Source organism: Erithacus rubecula (assembly GCF_903797595.1).
Source record: "Erithacus rubecula genome assembly, contig: scaffold_476_arrow_ctg1, whole genome shotgun sequence".
Taxonomy (NCBI): domain Eukaryota; kingdom Metazoa; phylum Chordata; class Aves; order Passeriformes; family Muscicapidae; genus Erithacus; species Erithacus rubecula.
In genome coordinates, this window is record NW_027635864.1 from 50,946 (window position 1) to 63,993 (window position 13,048).

General features: G+C 48.7%; 1 long non-coding RNA gene across 5 annotated transcripts; it reads left to right on the plus strand.

Annotated features, from left to right (window-relative positions):
• The first annotated feature begins 6,082 nt into the window (after positions 1–6,082).
• On the plus strand, positions 6,083–11,079 carry LOC306816266. Of its 5 annotated transcripts, none has more exons than XR_013777614.1 (5): positions 6,083–6,278; positions 8,331–8,440; positions 8,873–9,126; positions 10,276–10,525; positions 10,705–11,079. It is a non-coding gene; the product is annotated as an uncharacterized lncRNA (long non-coding RNA). The 5 variants fall into 5 exon arrangements; XR_013777615.1 differs by having other exon boundaries at positions 8,957–9,126; positions 10,705–11,076; XR_013777616.1 differs by having other exon boundaries at positions 8,957–9,067; positions 10,705–11,076.
• The last annotated feature ends 1,969 nt before the right edge of the window (positions 11,080–13,048 follow it).

Here is a 13,048-nt window from a genome sequence, read left to right on the forward strand (position 1 = left end):
GGTGCTTTGGAGAGTTTTTAAAATTGTTTTGGGGTAATTTTAGGGATTTGTAAAAGTTTTTGGGGATTTTTTTTTATTATATTGAGAGATTTGGGGTTTTTTTTAATGTGGGTTTCTGGGGGGAATTATTTTTGGGGGATTTTTCGGGAATTTTTTGGGGTTTTGGGTGAGTTGAGTTTTTGGAAGGTTTTGGTTTCTGAGGGGGTTTGCAGTTTTTGTAGGTGTTTTTGGGTTTGTGTGGTTTCTTTGTTTTTTGGGTTTTTTTCTTTGTTTTTGGCCTTTTTTTGTTTTTGCCGGGTTTTTTTTTCACTTTTCCCCCCCAGAATTTCTTTTCCCAGGTGTGTTTTTCCAGTGTTGCTGCAAGGAGATGCTGGAGGGCACCGAGACAGTGACGAACCTTTGTGCGAGGAAGCAACCACTGAACAGGTGAGCCAGTGTGGCTTTGTAGTGGGAACTTGTTTCTTTTTCCTTGTCAATTTTACCTTGCCACTTCCTCCCTGGTGCCCCCAGAAAAAAAAAATGGGGGCTATGTGTACAAAAGAAATTTAAATTGAGGGGAGTGACTCCTCTTCCCTTATTGTGTGTGTTTAAACTGTAGGAAATAACCCTCCATCTGTGATTTGAAGGGGACTGACAGAGGTGGGTGGGTGCGAACCGTGCAGAGATGAGCCGAATAGTGCTGGAGTGGCAGGAGGGAGTGGCAGAAGGAGCCAAGCCCATTTTGGCCGCTCTGTCCGCTCCGGAGGGGGCTCGGGGGCCAGGGGGGCCGCCTAGGCCGGTGCTGGCCCTGCCTGGCCCCACCCAGCACCGCCCCTCGACCCGCCCAGCACCGTCCCTCGCCCCGACCGGCACCGCCCTCCTGTTTTTAGCAACAATGCATTCTTTTAAAGAACACAAAGGGCATTTGATGCAGAAGAGTCTTTAGGAAATACATCCAAATAAGGGACTCCACTTTTCCTGTAGTCCTCGGGTTGGAGAGGGGCAGGAGCAAGTCAAAGGGACCTCCCTGGGGTCACTGTGGGCAGCAGAATGGATGCTTGGGTGACCAGTGGAAGTAAGGAGTGGATCTGAGTTCACCTACAGGGAAAGAAGGAGGGGATGTTTTGGAGGGAAAAGCTGAGGCGATGAGTTCACTCACCGTGGCACAAGTTGTGTTTGCACAAAGTGGGACCAGAGTTGAAGTTCAATCCAAAGCCAACCCCGCTTGACCTCTGAATTCCAGAATAGTCTGTGAGCACACAAAGCTAGAGACTCTTGGGAAACATAAAACAGCACTGTCATTCTGGACCTCTGCATGATATTCACACAGAACTTCCATTTCAAGGAGTGAAATGGAATAAAAGGTATAAAAGAAATGTAATTCCAAGAGGGAAAATAGTCTGCTAAAAACAAGTCCCCGTGGGCCTGGATGCTGATCCCTATTGCTGGTCCATGGCAGCATCTGACAGGTCAGATTTCAAGCTGTTTTATGTAACAGGAAACTGGTTTTTTCCTTCTTGTGGGCAGGATCATTGACTTTGCATGGGCAAAGGCACTGCCCATTTTCCATCTAGGAAAAGAGTTAGGGAACTATTTTAAAACATAGTCCTGGAGGCAAACAGCTAGGCTTGGTATTTCTGTGTGGAAATAGAAGAATAGCTCTTCTGGTTTTTCTCTGATCTTTCTCCAACAGCTGTTTTTGTGTTCCTGACTTCGGTTTACATCAGGGACGTGTGGCTCAGAGCTCAGGAGCCAGATATTTTACTGACCCAGGTCAGGTTGTTCTGCACTAGTGCAGGTGATGAATTAAAGGATGGCTTGGGAACTCGGAAACAAGGAGGAGAAAATATTGCATCTCTTTGTAAAATGATTTGGCTACATCAGAGCATTAATTCAGGGAGCTAACACTTCATCTTTAACATTCTGTGCTCTGCCACCATCACTGTGAGCCCTGAAAGCCTCCTCAGCTGTTCTCATACAGACCTAATCTGTTTGGTCAAAAAAATCTTATTTTTGTTTGTACAAAAAGATTTTATTACTGTGTGCAAAGTCATGGGGAAGATTTATTCAACATCTCTCAGTGGGACCTTAAAACTCCACTTTCCCTTTTCTTGAACAGTCTGAGACACAATATTACTTTATATCATTTTTATTACAGGCTTTTTTAACTTTTTGAAGAACCAGAAAGACTGTTTGTGCATATGTGTGTCGTTAATGTCCATGCTCTCTCCAGCGCAGTATGGGAAAAAAGGCTGCAGAGCTTCCTACAAGGGACTGTAAGTGCAAATAACAAGGAGCCAGAGGTTTAGTCAGGATGATTTACTATTTCTTAAAAGAACCTGATTGATTTCATGATAGAAAACCGGTATGAATAGAAGACTGAACTCAGGAATCATAGTCATCTTGGGTTTAAAAAGCTTTAATGGGTTTTGGAGACATTTATATCAGACCTGGTTTATTTTTATTCCCCTTTTATTAAATTAAAAAAAAAAAAAAAAAGCCCTGATCCGTCACTGCTGCTGTGATGTGTGACAAAAGACCATCTACCCTCCACTTGGAAGAGGTGAGAGATGGAGCTAAACCCCAAAGGATTTTCTGCTCACTGATTGTATCTGAGTTTTAGTGGGAATTCTCTGCAAAATCTGATCAATTGTTCTTGGCTGTGGCCATGAGGGGAGTCGAACATGCCAGCCCAGATCTGCAAATATGCAGTGCCAGAAGAAGAACCTCAGAAATGTAAACCAGGATTTATTCAATGACTCACAAGTGCCTGCTGGGCCCAGGTCCTCTGTACAAACATTGTACAGGGAAAAGGCAGTACTGCACATTCCTTGTGATAGGAATTGAGCTGTAGGGGGGTTAAATAAAAAGAAGATGCAAAGGAGGGAATTGCTTCTACCTGTAAATATTCCTGTGCTAAAGGAGCCCTGCCCAGTCTGACTGCTGGCCAGTACTCCTCCCTGACTGTCCCCTCTCTTGGTGAGCCTCTGTCCCGCTGGCCGTGCCTCTCTGTCTCTGTCCCTGTGCTGCTCCTTGACCGTGTTTGCTGCCCCCGCACGTGCCGTGGTCGTTTCCTCTGCGGGTTCTTGTTTCCCTCTTTGTCTGTATCCCTCAGTCCTTGCTGTGTGTTTGGCACTGTGTCTCTTCCTGCGTCCTTCTCCGTGCCTCACTCGTGTTCCTGTTTTATTCTCTGTGGGTCTGTGGAACTCCCTGTGCTGTTGGTTCCCATGGGGTGTGTCCTGTTTGCTGTCCCTGTTTTTAATCCCTCTCTGTGTGTGACCCATTCACCATCCCAGGTGTTTTTGGTTTTTTAAATTTTTTTCCATTTCATCCTGCGCCTTGATCTTAATTTTCTTGCTGTGTCCTCTCTGCTGGCACTCCCTTTTTCTGCCTCTCCTCGCCTGTGTCTGCAGGGCTGAGGAGGAACTTCAGCCTTTCTGGGACTGCCCCCCCTTCCTTGTGTGAGCGGAGCCTCTTTCTGGGGGGATGGACCGTGGGAAGGGTTTGAATAAAGTGCCGTGCTCCTGCCTGGGGCAGCTGGAGTTGTTCTGTGCCTTCTTTGGGGGTGAGGAAAAAAGGCTGAGGGGGGGAGGGCATGGAGACTCGGGCTCTCCGATGTTATTCGGGGCACCCCAAGGTCCTGGAGAGGGAGCCACGCTGTGGTGAAGGAACAGCTGAGTGTGGAATGGAGGGGTCGTGCCGGGTGCCCTCCCCCAGAGGGATCCAAGGGTAGCAGGACACTCTCAGGGAGGGCTGGGTGTAGAAGACAGGAAAATATAAATATAAAAAATACCTAAATATAGTTTAAAATATATGTTTTATTTGTTTTATTTGGTTAGAGAAGGATTTTTTAATAGATAATCTAAATAGAATTTAATTTATACTGTGGCATTTGGAAGCCAGTGAATTTTACTCTGCAAAGGCTTCTTAGGGAGACCCAGGAGCTGGATTAAAATCTCGAGTTTATTTGCACTCACACCGATCAGCAAGGTAACCCATGCAAAGTAAATCCAAGCTCCTCAATAAGAAGAACTGGCATTTGTTTACAATTACATGCAGTTTTGTACGGTGCTGTGCAGCCTCAGAGACAAGTACAGAAAAGAGAGCTACAGAACTGGAACCTAAATTTTAACAGCTAAGTCATTTGTACCTTCTACATGAAAATAAACCAAACATAACCACAATATTATTACAATATTGCTCTTACACTGCTGAAGTTCTCCACTGTGGATTTCAGGTATAACAGCACATGCTTTACACCCAACAAAAGCTGGCCAGGTGGGAGCCAGAAAGCCAATTTTGTCTGAACACCACCTTCCCAGTAGGGTATTGCTTCCTCTCTCACAAGCTCTCTTTAGCAAAGTGGTAAATGCAGAATCCAGTGGCACAGCAGGTTCTTCGCTTACCTCTTGTGATTTGTAAACTGTTTAAAGTGAAAAAAAAGCACAAGAGAAAAACAATTCTGAATATGAAACAAAAATTTTTTCAGCTACCCATGCTTTGAGATGAGCTCTGAGCTGAACCCAGGGTTAAGCTCCAGGAGCAGTCTGCAGTCCTGCTAGAACAGAGCCATCCAGCAGTGCCCCTGGGGAATCTGTAGTGTTCACTGCTGGCCTTAGAGAAAAACTCACCAAACCCAGCCCAGGGGGCCTGTGATCCCCAACCCAGCCAGAGGCAACTCCAGGCACTCTGAACTGAGGCTACTGTATGCACCAGGCTCTGCTGTGCCTGGTGAGGAGTCTGTGTACGACCCACCCCTGAGCCCCGCTATCACCTCCCAAACACCACAGAGACCTCTTGTGTCATCAGAGAAAAGCCCTGCAGCAAATTTGTGTCCCAACATGATCAACAAGAAATACAGAATTGGCTCGATTGAAATGCTCTTTCTGATGGAAATGTAACCTCTATAAACTGTGAGGTTTTTATAGGAATACTGCCTCAAGAATTCAGTGACTTCAGGTATTCCATACCACTGGTTCCTGAGATTGCTTGGGTATCCAGAGTTTATAGTACTGGTTAAACTGGTAGAGCTGAGGATACTTAGCAGTTTTCAGAGACTCAAGATCTTTATCATAGAGCTGGAACATCAAGCAGAGAGCAAAGGGTTCTCTCTGAGAGTGCAGGAGCTCAGTGAAAACAGCAACAAGCTACTCCACTATGTGTGTTCTTAGAAGAGCAAAAACAAATTTAGTTGTTGACATGAGCACAGACACTGGGGCAACCCTCCTTACTTTGGGCCTTGGCAGCCACCATATTGAACCAGAAGTATTTGGCAAACATGGATGCCGCCATATTGAACAAGACGCATGTGGCGAGCACGGGCGCTGCCATATTCAACAGGAAGCACGTGGCATGCATGGGCGTAGCCATATTTTACCAGAAGCACATGGTGAGCATGTGCGTCGCCATATTGATCCAGAAGCACGTGGCAGGATAAGCACTGCCATATTGTACCGAAAGCACGTGGCAAGCATGGGCGCCGCTATATCTGACCAGAAGCACGTGGCGAGCATGAACGCTGCCATATTGAACCGGAAGCACGTGGCAAGCGCGGGCGCCGCTATATGGAGCCGGAAATACGTGGCAGAACTGGAGCCACCATATTGAACCAGAATCACGACCCAAACGCGTCCTAGCATCGGGAATGGCGGCGGAATACTGTGCCGAGAGCGTGGGGTCAGTCGGCGTCGACCGGTGTCAGTGTTGGGTTCAGGCAGGAGACAAGAATGATGCCTTTGTGAGGGGCGAGGGCCCTGAAGGGAACCACAAGAAAGACGGCGGCCAACTGGAAGTTGCTTCTACCACAACAAAGATGGCGGCAAGAAAGGGCGGGAGTCACTTTATGACACTCCCATGATGGCACCTCAGTCGTTCTTTGACTGACCTTCCAAAGATGGTGGCAGAAAGGGCAGGAAATGAAGGATCTTGGTCCATTTTTTGGGCTGTGTGCCTGCTCCCTGATGCAAATTCCCCCCACCTGGCGCCGTTTTCCGCGTGGACATGGGCCGCGTGCTCAGTGGCACTGTGGGCACTCCAGAGCCTGGTGGACGCCGCCAGGCAGCTGTGGGGATGCTTCTCTCTGCCGGACTCCTTCTCAGGAAGGACCCTTCCTGAGGCGTCCCGTCTCATCCCGTCTCCGCTCTGCGCTCTCTCCCCACTCCCCTCCGGCCCGAGGACATGAAGGGAAACACAAATACATCGAGGAAGAAAGAACAGTCTGTAGAGCTGCCCGAGCCATCGCCCTGCCCGCAGCTGGGATCAGCCAGCAGGAGGAGGCAGCTGCTTTCTCAGCCAGAAAGGTGAAAGGTGCGGGAGGGTGTTTCTTCCTTTGTCCTCTCTGCTGGCACTCCCTTTTTCTGCATCTCCTCACCTGTGTCTGCAGGGCTGACGAGGAACTTCAGCCTTTCTGGGACTGCCCCCCCCTCCTTGTGTGAGCGGAGCCCCTTTCTGGGGGGATGGACAGTGGGAAGGGTTCGAATAAAGTGCCGTGCTCCTGCCTGGGGCAGCTGGAGTTGTTCTGTGTCTTTTTGGGGGTGAGGAAAGAAAGCTGAGGGGGGGAGGAGGTGCAGACTCGGGGGTTCCCATGTCATTTAGGGCACCCCAAGGTCCTGGAGAGGGAGCCACGCTGCGGTGAAGGAAGAACTGAGTTTGGAATAGGGGGGTAGTGCTGGGTGCCCTCCCCCAGAGGGATCCAAGGGTGCCAGGACACTCACAGGGAGGGCTGGGTGTAGAAGACTGGAAAAATATAAATATAAAAAATACCTAAATATAGTTTAAAATAAATGTTTTATTGGTTTTATTTGGTTGGAGTCAGGATTTTTAATAAATAATAAAAATATAATTAATATAAACAAAAAAATAAATACACAAATATACAATATTTACAAACATAACACTAAAAATATATCTGCATCTATAAATATATGTATGTGTAAATATATATAAATATAAAATATAAACAAATAGAAGTATATATGTAGATGTCTTAGTTTGAAAGGACAGGTGTCTGCCAGTAAGGGCAGAAATTTCCCTTTGGAATAGAGACTTTGGTTCCACTCCCCTCCCCCAAGTATTATGATTGTTTGAATCAAGGACTCTGAGGCAGAGATAAGGGGGGGTGGGAATAACAGCTCTTTTACTAATATATCTAACTATACAAACAGAAAACAATAACAGTTAAAATTGCTAACAGAACGAAATAGGTAACTCGGTGTCAGTCCCTTTAGATGCAAGCACGCTGTCTCTGTGCTTAGTCCACAGCCCTGATTTGCCAAAGGGCAAGCGGGAAATGGAGGAAGGAAGGAGGGGGGGGAGGGGCAGCAGCGGCCACGCCGGTCCCGGGCGGGAACGGGCTGCAACGGCGGCTCCTCGCTCACCGTGTGTGTCCGGGGGATCAGCTGTGTCCGCAGAGGCAGGAGGCTGGAATGGGGCAGATGCAGGGCAGGTGGTTGCAGAGGGTCTGGCTCTGCTGTGCTCGGCCGCGTGGCTGAACGATCCCAGGCGTCCTCCTCCCAGCTCGCCGGAAACGCGAGTGCCCTCCCGGAAGCCTCAGAGGCCCCTCCGGGGGCCATCCCCACCCACCCCTTTTGTCTGGACCCATCAGGGACCCTGGGTGTAGCCCGGCCAGCTCCATTGGCATGATAATGGGAAAAATTCTTTCAATTGACACAGTAACAGAAAAGCACTCAACCCCCAACAGTAGAATATAATATAAATTATATCATAGATATTATAGTGTATCATATAAATAATATATAAATTACATATATAAATATGAGATATATAAATAGAAAAATATATGTTAATATAGTTAAAAATAAAATGTACTTTTGTTTCTATTTGGTTAGAGGCAGAGCTTTTTGAAAATAATATTAAAAAAAAAAACATGCAAATATATGTAAAGATATATATGCATAAAGTAGAAATAAATTTTATAAATATAAAGATTATGTGCATAATGAATAATAAAAGTATAGTATATACGTTATAATGTAAATTAAATTGCATAAAATTTATTTAATATATGTAATACATATAATGTCAAATATGAATATGAGCAGAAATTAAATATTAAAAATAGGCATAAGTTTTCTGTATTTAAAGGGGTTTTTCTTTCTGTATTTTTATTTGATCAGGGGCAGGGAGTTTTTTAGTTGTGGTTGGGCTTTTTTTGGGCCATTCATTTAGGATAATTTTTTGTAGGATTGGGACTTTCCGTTTTGGCCCAAAATCTCAGGGCTGGCCCCAGCCTCGGTCCTCTCCTGCAGGTGAGTGTGGCACAGTAGGGAAGGGAGCCAGGCGGTATTCTGAGACTTTGAATCTACTGAAATATTTTCCAAATGTATTTGCAGAGATTCAGCTGTAGGGAAGCTGCAGAGAAGGCTGCCCGGCACAGCCCCCCAAAATGGGCTCCCACAGAGGATGGGGCAGGTGCAGCCCCCTGTCATTCCTGTGAAATTCGGTGAGTCTGGGGAGGGGTTTCCTGATTGTCCATGTCTCCAACCAAGCTGTGCCTTGTTGTCCAGAAGCCCTGCCTGGGCAGCCCATCACGGCACAACTCTGTTCCCTCTCCCAGGCTCAGAGGGATGCAGAACCACCAAAGTGTGGGTCAGGCTGGAAAGGGGCAGGTGGGGCCTGCAGACACAGCAGGGGGAAGGACAGGAGGCAAAGCCTCTCCACTAGCCCTGGGCCCAGCCTGCCCAGGAGAAGCTTCTGAGAGGCACCAGGGGCTCTTGTTTGCCCAGAAAACTGCAGCCTTTGGGGGCAGGGCTCGGGGGTGTGACCCAGCCCCTGCAGCACTGCAGAGAAAATGGGAACGCAATGGCCCACAGGGGTCGGCTGCAGTCCTTTAAAAGCAGGGTCTGCTTTCACCACTGCCTTTTGCTGCCTGCAGGGACCTGTGGTGAGGGGTGGGAGCTCCTGCTGGGGCAGGAACTTCATCTTCCAAGAGGCAAAGCTGCAACATCTTCCTCCCCAGGGACTGTCTCCATGCAGGAACCAGCACAGGGGACTGGCTGAGGGGCTCAGGCTGGGACACAGCCCCAACAGGAGCAGCCCTGGGCACACTGACATGGGAGGATGAGCCCAGGTGAGCAGTACAGCCCCAGCGTGGCACCAAGAGAGGCTGGCACGGGACAGTGAGCCCAGGTGAGTGCTTTGGCCTGGGCAGCTCTGCCGTGCACCTGGGGAAGGTGGCAGGATCAGGCAGGGAGGAGGGAATGCCCAGATGCTCATGAGCTGAGGAAGTTGTGCCTGGCCGTGGCTGAGGAGAATGCGCTGTACCGGCAGCTCTTGGTGCTGGCCCTGCTGTGGGCCAGTTTTGGCCTGGCACCACTGCCAGGCAGCAGCAGGGCCAGGGTCAGGGCAGTGCCCAGCATCTGCATTGTGCCTGGCTGTTCCTCGAGAACAAAACAGTTGTGCTTGTGGTTTCTGGTTGTGTGGCCTGTCCTGTTGTGGTGTGGTTTGGGGCTGCACTGGCAATGCTGCTGGACAGGGCCCTGGCTGCAGGGGGATCAGTACAGGAACTGGGGCTGGGATTCAGCTGTGCCCCACAGTTGCAGGAGCCATGGCTGTGAAGGGAGCTGAGAGAAGGTGCTGCACCAGAGCTGCCTGAGGGTGGCTTCTCCCCACACCATCAGCAACCACCCAGCACGTGCTGCTGCTGGTTTGGCTTCTGGTCACGGACAGGCTGGGGACGATACTGTCCTGCTGCCCCTGCCAGAGGACTTCTGGTTGTGCTGGGCCCTTGGTGGCCTGTTTCATTTGATATTCAGTGATGGGCTTGGCTCAGCTGTGTTTGATGAACATGCCCTGTGGCACGTTCAGGCTGGGATGGGGTGTGTGCCGTGCCTGGCTCAGCAATGTTCATCGGGATGTGTGGCGCAGTCTGTGGCTCCCCCTACCTGCTCTGGGGCAGGGCAAGGGTGGCCGGTGAAGGTGCTGGGCTGGGCCAGGCCCTGGGTGGGCACAGCCCACCCTCAGCCCCGGTATTGTTTGGTGGCTTGCTCCCAAAATGGCCCTCGCTGGTCAGACGGGTTGCAGCAATTGGTGCCTCCTCCTCTTGTCTTCTGGCTGGAAACATTTTTTTTTTTTTGGCTGAGTGCTGAGCCTTCCCATTGTCATTTCTTCCTCCCTGCCCCATCCTCAGTGCACAGCACTGGGCAATCTGTGCCCAAATCAAGGGGCAGCAGGGAGGGAAGGGGCTGCCCTTGCCTGGGAGGGGGACAGGCATCTCCTGTGGGTTATGTGGGGATGTGGTGTGCACCCTGGGGAAGCTGACTGACCCTATTTGTGCAGAGACAGAGGAGATGCTGCTGCACCATGTCCCCAGGAGAGCCCCTGCCTCACTTCTGCTCTCAGGGATGGGACTGGGAGACGCCTCCACACAGAGAGTGGTACTTGGCATGGCTTCAATATCCAGTGGAAGAGGCTGGGCTCCCTGCTGCTCAGAGCTCCTGGTTAGGGACATCCATGCTTGCGCTTGGCTCAGAATCCAGGGTGCACTCATTCCGGATCCAGCCATGAGATGTTCCTGCTGCAGCTGCAGGTAAGCTCAGCTCTCCCTCAGGGACACCTGTGCTTGTTAAAGCTCCAGCCGATGTAGCCTCTGCACGAGAGCTGTTCCTGGTTCTCACAGCTCCTGCTCCTGGACCCCTTGCTCACTTACTGCTCAGGATATCTGAGGGCCCAGGTGATTTCTGTTCCTTCTGCTTGTTTCACTTGCAGGTGTTTCCCAGCCCAGCTTGCTGAACCTCCAGCTCTGACTGTGGCACATTCTTCATTCCAGCTCTGTCTCTGAGATGCTCCACTTGATGGCTGCTCCAATTCCTTCCAGCTCTGGGTAAATAACTGGTGTCTCTTATGCAATCTGTGTCTATGTTCTGTCATTTGTGTCCATCTGTAATACCTTTGTCACATCTGGATGCTTTGTCAGCATCCTTCCAAGCCATCGTAGCCAGATTCTGCTAACGACAGGTCCCGACAGGGTTCATGCTGCTGCTCACTGAGTTTGGGGAAATTTGGGGAATGTTGAAGTGTTAGGGGGGGTTTAAAAAAAATTTTAAAGAGTTTTTTAGATTTTATTGAGGGAATTTTGGGGTTATTTTGGGGGTGGGAGGATTTAGGGGTTTTTAAAAGCATTTTTGGAGGAATTGTAGGATTATTATTTTTTATTTTAAAAGGTTTCTTTTAGGCAATTTTAAAGGGTTTTCGTGGATTTTTAGGGGTATTTTTTAGGGGATTTCAAAGAGATTTGTTTTGGATTTTAAAGGAGTTTCGAGGGGTCTTAAAAAGGAATTTTGAGGCTTTTTTGGGATTTTTTTTGTTTTTTTGTTTTGGGGGGGTTTGAAGGTTTCCTTAAGGTATTTGTTAGGGGTTTTTTTTAATTTTTGGGGGATTTTTGGGGATTTTGAGTTTTTTGGGGGGGATTGGGGGAGGTTTTTGGCGATTTTGGGGGGTTTCTGATTTTTTAGGGGAGTTTGTGTGTGGTTTGGAATTTGTATAAGGGGAAATTTGAAAGTTTTTTGGGTTTTGGGGTGGGTTTATATGGTTTCTCTTTTTTTTCTTGTTTTTGGCCTTTTTTGGTTTGTTTTGAGGGGATTTTTGTTTTTGTTTTTTTTTCATGTTTTTAAGGGTTTTAAATTTCTTTAATTGATTTTTTCTTTATTTATAACTATATTTTCAATTTCCCCTCCACAGAATTTCCCTCCGCAGGTTGGTTTTTTAAAGCACTGCTACAAGGAGATGATGGAGGGCACCAAGATCCCCAGGGACCCCCCCTGGGGAGCCCCAGGACTGAGCGGGAGGAGCCCAAAATTTTTGGGCACCCCACCCCCCCCAAATCATTAAATCTACATGGAAACTTCCCCCATGTCTGTGTGGAATTTTTGGGAATTATTTTGGAATTTTGGTAGGGGGGGGGAGTGTTTCACAATTTGGGGAGGAAGAAACACTAGAAAAGAAACAAATTAATTAAAAAAGGATTTGGGGAAAAATGTTGGGGAATTTCACCCCAAAAATGGTGAAGGGAGCCCCAAAAAGCCACATGGGAGGAAGTGGTTTTAGAGAAAATCGAGCATTTGGTCACAAAATCTCCCCAGATTTGGAGGTTCATCCTAAAAATCCACCTGTGACACCCGAGTTTCACCCAAAACCCATGCTCATGTCTGATGATCCATCACTCTGGGCTTGATAGCTCATGCCTGAGATCCATCGCTCTGGGCTTGAATAGTCGTGCTTGAGATCTGGGGGGTGCTGCTGTACCTGGTTGTGTCCATAAGGGGGATGGGAGGGTGGGGGGGCAGCTTTGGCTGCACTACCAGATTGTGTCCCAGTCCTTCCTGCCAATCCATTGCTCTGGGCTCCATTGCTAATGTCAGCCGAGTGACTGCTAAATGCCTGCCAGTCGATTGCTCTGGACTCAATTAGCAATGCCTGCTGAACGATTGCTCTGGGCTCGATTTTTGATGTCTAGGTAGGCATTTGTCCAAGTTTAGGACAAATTTGGGGAAAAGACCTCCAAAGAAGCCCCCCCCCCCCCCCGCCCCCCCTTCCAATTCCTTCCTTCACCGGGCTTGGAAAGAATTTTCTTCAGGGGAAAGTGGAAAAAACTTATTTATTAACAAAAATACAAAAGAAACACTTCCCAGCACAGACCCAGATGACCAAAAAATTTCACCAAGAGAGAGACGAACTCGGCTGATCTTCATTGGGAAGGGCTGCAGAGTTTCTTTGGCAGACTTCCAGAGGTGGTCTCTGAAGTTCAGATTCATCTCCTCTGGAGCCGGTGCAAATCTTGGGGATGAGGAGAAGGGAGAGAGGGAGACGGGCAGCTGGGAGCAAGCAAAAGCAAGCTGAGGGCAAGCAAAAGCCAGCCGGGGGCAAGCAGAAGCAGCAGGGGGCAGCAAAAGCAGTGGGGGGCAGCAGCAGCGGTGGCAGTGGTGGCAGCAGTGGTGGCAGCAGCAGGGCCAGCAGAAACAGCAGCCTAGTTAAAACAGCCCGGGGAGGAGGCTGGCAGCTCCATGGCAGGGGCAGGGAGAAGAGCTAGTCACAATACCAACCCAGAACATTC